A 7012-nucleotide genomic window follows, 5' to 3' on the forward strand; every position below is an offset into this window, starting at 1 on the left:
TCTTGGGACATCTCATATGTTCCATGGCGTTCAGAATGTCTTTGGAGCCCCGATTCTAAGCCGTAAAGCATGGTGCACTAAACTATCAAGTAGTCATCATATTGAGCTTGTTAAATGTTCATAATGTCTGCATCAGCTCCTACAACAGGTCTGTCACCTAGGGGTGCATCAAGGACATAATTCTTCTGTGCAACAATGAGGATAATACTCAGATCATGGACCCAGTCCGCATCATTGCTACTATCATCTTTCAACTTAGTTTTCTCTAGGAACATATTAAAAAAATAGGGGAGCTGTATCGTGAGCTATTGATCTACACCATAATTTGCAAATACTATCAGGACTAAGTTCATGATCAATTGAAGTTCAATTAATTAAATTACTAATGAACTCCCACTTAGATAGACATCCCTCAAGTCATCTAAATGATACATAATCCAAATCAACTAAACCATGTCCGATCATCACGTGAGATGGGGTAGTCATCAATGGTGAATATCTCTATGTTGATCATATCTACTATATGATTCACATTCGACCTTTCGGTCTCCAGTGTTCCGAGGCCATGTCTGTACATGCTAGGCTCGTCAAGTTTAACCCTAGTATTCTGCATGTGCAAAACTGTCTTGCACCCATTTTATGTGAGCATAGAGTCTATCACACCCGATCATCACGTGGTGTCCCAACACGACGAACTATAGCAACGGTGCATACTCAGGGAGAACACTTTTACCTTGAAATTTAGTGAAGGGATCATCTTATAATGCTACCGCCGTACTAAGCAAAAATAAGATGCATAAAAGATAAACATTCCATGCAATCAAAATATGTGACATTATATGGCCATGATCATCTTGTGCTTTTGATCTCCATCTCCAAAGCATCGTCAAGATCTCCATTGTCATTGGCTCGACACCTTGATCTCCATCGTTGTGTCGTGGTCGTCTCGCCAACTATTACTTCTACAACTATCGCTAACGCATAGTGATAAAGTAAAGGAATTACATGGCTTTTGTATTTCATACAATAAATAGACAACCATAAGGCTCATGCCGGTTGCCGATAACTTTACAAAACATGATCATCTCATACAACAACGTATATCACATCATGTCTTGACCATATCACATCACAACATGCCCTGCAAAAATAAGTTAGACGTCCTCTACTTTGTTGTTGCAAGTTTTACGTGGCTGCTATGGGCTTCTAGATAGAACCGTTCTTACCTACGAATCAAACCACAATGGTGTTTCGTCAAGTTTGTTGTTTTAACCTTCTTCAAAGACCGTGTCGGGGGTGTCGTGTGACATATGCCAAAGGATGGCTTATCATGGAGGGGGCTAATAAGACGTCGCCGGTGCCTGGAAACGGGATAAGACGCAAACATGCACGCCGGCGAATCTTACCCAGGTTCGGGGCTCTCCTAGGAGATAACGCCCCTAGTCCTGCTCTGCGGGGTCTTCGCATGATCACTAAATCAACAATGGTGGCTACAAGCTTGCTCCTTGAGTTGTTTCTCTAGAGGGGGAAGAAGAACAAGGCTAGCCCTAGCTTCCTCTCTCTATATGCGAGTGTAGATGAACTAAAGTTTGAACCCTTTGCATGGGTGCCCTGGGGGGTTTAGATAGGCCTACCCCCCAGGGGTACAAAGGTAATCCGGCCGGGTGTAGGACCCGGCTGTCAGTGTCTCTAGTCGTCCGCTTTTTTGCCGACAGATGGGGCCCGCCGCCTGGTGGACCCCGCCGGCTGTCTCGTACTTGGCCGACAGGCCGCGCCCGCCGCTCGCGGGTCTTGCTGGCTGCCGAGCACTATAGCTATGCTGGTAATGATGCATGCTTTGTCAGGGGAGGCGTGGCTACAGTACCGCAACCTGACGGGTGTTCACTGTAGCCACTCCCCATCTCTTCTGGTTAATGGCGCACAAACTCCAAGGAGAGGAAGGCCGCCTGGTCAGGGGCCGGCCTCCCTACGAGTCGACTGGTCTGGGCTTAGCGCCTTCTAGCTCCTTGTGGACAGGTAGGGCCTGCTGCCTGCGGGCCGTACCAGCGTCCCGTCGTGGGAGCATGGCTCCCTCTGGCAGGGGTGAGGTCATCGGCAGCATGGCAACAATACCGCGCCGGACGGGAGATCTCCATCTGGTACGACGCACTGTGGCCATGCTTGGCCCTAGATTTGAGGGTGGCAAGGCGTGTTGTAGCCACGCCCGGTCTCGTCGCATTTATGTGGATACAGACTTCGAGGACGCCTAGAGCCTCCTGCTAGGAACCGGTCTCTCTGGAGGTCGCCTGCTAGGAGCCGGCCCACCTCGTGCCGCTTGATGGGCTTTGCCGTCCCTTGGCAGCCGGCCGCTGGGACCAGCCGGCCGTGAGGGGGTGGTGCTTGGCTCTTTGAATCTTGAGGGGGCTGCCGGCCTGATGTCTTGAAGCGCCATGGGGGCCGATGAGGCTACCCGTGGCCAATTACTTCGACAGTAGTCCCCGAAGCTGATGAGGCTCGGCGGCTGTCGAAAGGAAGGAGCCTCGGCAGCTTTCTACTCCGAGTGCTTCATTTGATCTTGCTCCGTCCGTCTTCCGGCGTACCAACTGCTAGGAGTTGGATATGACCAAGCAGGCCATCTGGTGGTTTTTTTTGAAATGTCTTGGCGGGAGCTCGGTGGTACGTCAGCCTGGCGCCAGTCTTGCCGCCTATCAACTGCATGCCACGTGTCGCCAGCCGACCAGCCCGCCAGCCAGCCCACGCGCCTGATGGGACATCGCCACAGTCCGGGGCCCACCACTACTGGGCCTCGGCACGCGCGCGGATCCGCTGTGGCCGAGGCAAACAGTTGGATTCCGTGGCGTGATTACTCCACGCCATTACTGCACGGTTAATGCGGGGTCGTGGGGTTGTGGGCACAGTTAATCCCACGATCCCCACGCCCCGTCCCCTCGGCTTCGCAGCCTAGGGCTATAAGTAGGGGGGAGGGGCGGCATTAGCAGGCGCGCCCTCCTCTCCCTCTGCCTTGCTCTTCCTCAGCTCTCTTTCCGCCGCCGCCGCACTCCCGCAACTCGCCGAAGTGCTGCCGCGGCCCGTCGCCACCAAACCCAGCCTCTTTGCCGCGCCGTCGCCTCGTCGAGCTTGAGCTTCCATAGTGCGAGAGCAATCCGGCGACTGGGATGGCTCTAACATCATCGAAGACCACATCTCCTATCTCCGCAACACGCGGCGGCTGCCCGGCGAGGGCTACGTCCAGATGCACGTCCCGCCGGTGAAGGAGATCTCACCGGAGCTGGAGGAAGGTGAGCGCGTCATCTTCCGCTCGCATTTCCTTCGAGGCTTCGGCCTGCCGGCGAGTGGTTTCCTTCGCGCCTTTCTCTAGTTTTACCACCTCCAGCCGCACCACCTCACACGGAACACGATGGTGCTGCTGTCGGCCTTCGTCACGCCATGCGAGGGCTACCTCGGCATTCTCCCCACTCTCGAGCTATGGGGAGAATTCTTCTACACAAAACTCTGTGTCTCCGCCAAAGACGAACCGGTTTAGTGCGGCGCCTTTGTCGCGGTGAGGCGCCCGGGAGCTGGGAACCGCTTCCCGTCCATCACCTTGACGCAATCAGTCAAGCTCTGGAAAAAGTCATACTTCTACGTCCAGAACGTCAACCCGGCGCTGGACTTCGTCAACCTGTCGGCTTACGAAGCCGGCCAACTAGCTGAGCCGCGCACCAACTGGTCCTTCAGGGTGAAGCATCTGTCAGCCGCCTCCACCGCCGCCATCTCCAGGCTTAAGGAGATGACAGGTTCGGAGGGCCTCAAGGTCCCCGACTTGTTGACCGCCTTCATGGTGCGCCGGGTTCTCCCTCTCCAGGGCCGGCCTCATCTGATCAGTCAGATGAGTGGGCACCGAGACCCATGCCGACTGTCTACCCGGGAGATGCCGGCCATGGAGGTGGCCCGCATGGTGAACGAAATCATGAACTGCTAGCTCCCGGAGTCGGAGTGGCAGTTCGGCAAGCGGCCGTACTCCCGCACGCATCTGCCTCCTTTCGTAAGCTCCCGACTCTCCTTTCTTTCTTGGTCTTTTCTACTTCTGCCGAGTTCTGCTTTGCCGACTGATCAGTTGGACATGTCGCGGCTCCTCACGACACAACCGGCAGCCAACGCCCTGGCGCAAGGCCAGGAATACCTGCCGGACTGAGCGGTGAGCGACGCGGACGACCCCGACTTGGGGGCAGCCGCCTTGGAAGACGACGCCACAGGCGGTGGCAATGGGGCAGGCGGCTCTGGTGGAGGAGGCGGCCTCGGGACATGGTCAGATGACGACGAGAAGGAGGTCGAGCCGCGCTGCCGGCAGGTTGCCAACAGGGCGGGGCGAGCTCCTCAGCGGTGCTACCAGCACCAGGCGGTGCGCCAAAGCACCGAACCGGCACTCATCTGCAAGGGGGTGGTCGAAGAAGCCCAAGGGCTTGGCCGCAGCAACCAAGCGGGAGGAGGCCGCCGCGAAGGCTGCCCGGTTCCAGAGGGCCACAAATCAGCCGCCGACGATGTCCACGTAAGATCGTGTCTTCCTTTGTCCTTTCTACGTCTTTTTCACAAACTTCTTTCTGAATTCTTATGGTTTTGTGTGAACATAGCCCTGCTCTCCCTTGAGCGGTCGGCTTCCGCCTGCATCGTTGGGGGATTGGAGGGCTCCGCCAACACCCGCCGCATAGACCCGCTTGCCGACCTCTGGGAGGTGACGGAGAAGAATGCGCGGGAGGCACGCGAGGAGAAGGAGAGGGCGGAGCAGGCAAAGGCGGACGTGGCCAAGGCGGCGCGGGAGGAGGCGGATGCGGCGGCCAAGGCTCAGGCCGATGCCGTGGCCAAGGCTCGGGAGGAGGAGGCGACCAAGGCCCAGGCGGACGCGGCCGCCAAGGCACAAGTAGGAGGAGTTGCGGGTTGCCAAGCTCCACAACTGGGCATCCCACCGCGCTCCATGCCTCCGGTGCCATGGATCTTGGCGCCGACTGGAGCGGCTGGCAACGACCAGCTGGTCATGGAGAAGGAGGGAGGCGACACCGTTATCCTGAGGACGGAGGCGTCCCAGCAAACGCCGGCTGTCGAAGCTCAAGGCGGTCGGCCTTACGCGCCGCCAGCGCCCCGAGTCGGCGGCGAGTTGGTGGTGGGGGCGACCCTTCGTCCGCACTCCGATGCGCCGGCGTGTGACGAAGGCAACTTCAGCGCCATGGCCTTAGGACGTCGGAGCCTCGAGCTCGTCGGACCCAGAAGCGGAGGACACTAGTGCCATCCCGTGGGAGTGGACGTCTGGGGGCGGGACGGGCGTCCTGAACAGGGCTGCACACGAGGTCCACTCCTTGCTTCAGGCCCAAGGTGATGCCCTCAAGGACCACACGCAGAAGTTCCTGGCATCGCGAGCCGCCGTCCGAGTATACTCCTTATGCTTCACTTTCAATTTTTTACAATCTTCTATGGGGGCGCACCATCGCACCCACTGGGGGTAGCCCCTGAGTTCTGGGCCGGCTGCTGAGCAGGCGGCTTGGAACTTGTAGGTAAGTTCCAAGTACTGACCCTTTCTTTTCTTCTATTGATTCTATTGTAGGATTACCACAGCGTTTGTGCGGCCTCCTACAACTCCCACGTCCAGGAGCTGGCCAAGCGGACCGCCGAGCTGACCGACAGCCGGAGTAAGCACTCCGCTCTTTTATTCTCGTGGAGGCGCGCCAGCGCACCCGCGGGGTGTAGCGCCCGAGATTTGGGCCGACAGTTAAGCAGTCGGGTCGGATCTTCCGGCGACCTCTTTCTCTTTTTTCTTTTGTCGAATCGTTCAATCCTTCATGGGGGCGCGTCAGCGCACCCGCGGGGTGTAGCCCCTGAGATTCGGGCCGACTGCTGAGCAGTCGAGTCGGATCTTCCGGCAACTACTTCTTTCTTTGTTGGTTTGCTGATCTCTTCTCTCTCTTGTCTTCTGCAAGAGCCAATGCCACCTTGCGGCAGCAAATGGGCGAAGCTCAAACCGTGCTGCATGCCAAGGAGGAGGAGCGCCTCAAGGCGGAGCAAGAGCGTGACCTCCTGGCCAAGCAGCTGGCTGACCAGGCGGACAAGCACCAGGCGGAGCTGCAAAATCTCAAAGACGCGGAGGAGGCTCTCCAGGCCGAGTTCGAGACTCATCGCTCGAACTGGGTTGACACGGAGAAGGCCCTGTCGGCCGGCTATGGCGAGGTCGAGGACATGCTCGATGGTAAGTTGCTCTTTTCCTTCTTTTTCTTCCTCCCGGTTGGTCCTGCAAGCCGGCCTCTGACCTCTCACTTTTTCTCCTTTCCTTGAACATAGTATATCCCTGGCTACTCTGTTGCTGCCAGCCAAGCCATCGAGGCTCGTCGCGACGAGCGAAGGCTGGCTGGCGCGACAATCGCGCTTTAACGCCCCTCGGACCCTTACCGAGCAGATGCTCGCCATCTAGGCTCGTCTCCAGCCAGCACATCAGGCTCTCCGCCGTCTTCAGCGCGCCGGAGCCCAGGTGGTCTCCGCCCTCTGGCCAGGTACTCCCATTCTGCGCACCGCCAGCCGGACCTCCGACTGGTTGGAGGTGGCCATTGGCCGCTTCGAGGCGTGGAAAGGCTCCTCCGCCCGGCCAGGTGCATGGCGAGCCCTGGATTTCATCAAGGGGTGGTACCCTGGGCTGAACTTGGAGCAGCTAGCCACTCTCCGTGCTGAAGTCGGCGAGGAGCTGGAGGCGGTGGCTCCCCAGCTCTACAACCGTGCCGCGGCGATCGCTGAGTACACGGACACCAGCGTCTTCCTCCCCGAGGTAGATGAAGCAGGCACCAAGATGCCACCCAACTGGTTCAGGCTGAACCAGGAAGGCAGCGAGGACTCGGTGGAGGAGATCACCTCCAGCGATGAGGGCGAGGAGGAGGAGGATGAGGACGAGGATGATGAAGATGACGCGCCGGACGGTGTAGACAATGACCGGCCTCAGCCTGACCATGTCTCGACCAACGGATGGAGCGCCGGCGAGCCGACTGCTGCCGACGCT

This window comes from Triticum dicoccoides, chromosome 6A (assembly GCF_002162155.2).
Source record: "Triticum dicoccoides isolate Atlit2015 ecotype Zavitan chromosome 6A, WEW_v2.0, whole genome shotgun sequence".
Lineage (NCBI taxonomy): Eukaryota > Viridiplantae > Streptophyta > Magnoliopsida > Poales > Poaceae > Triticum > Triticum dicoccoides.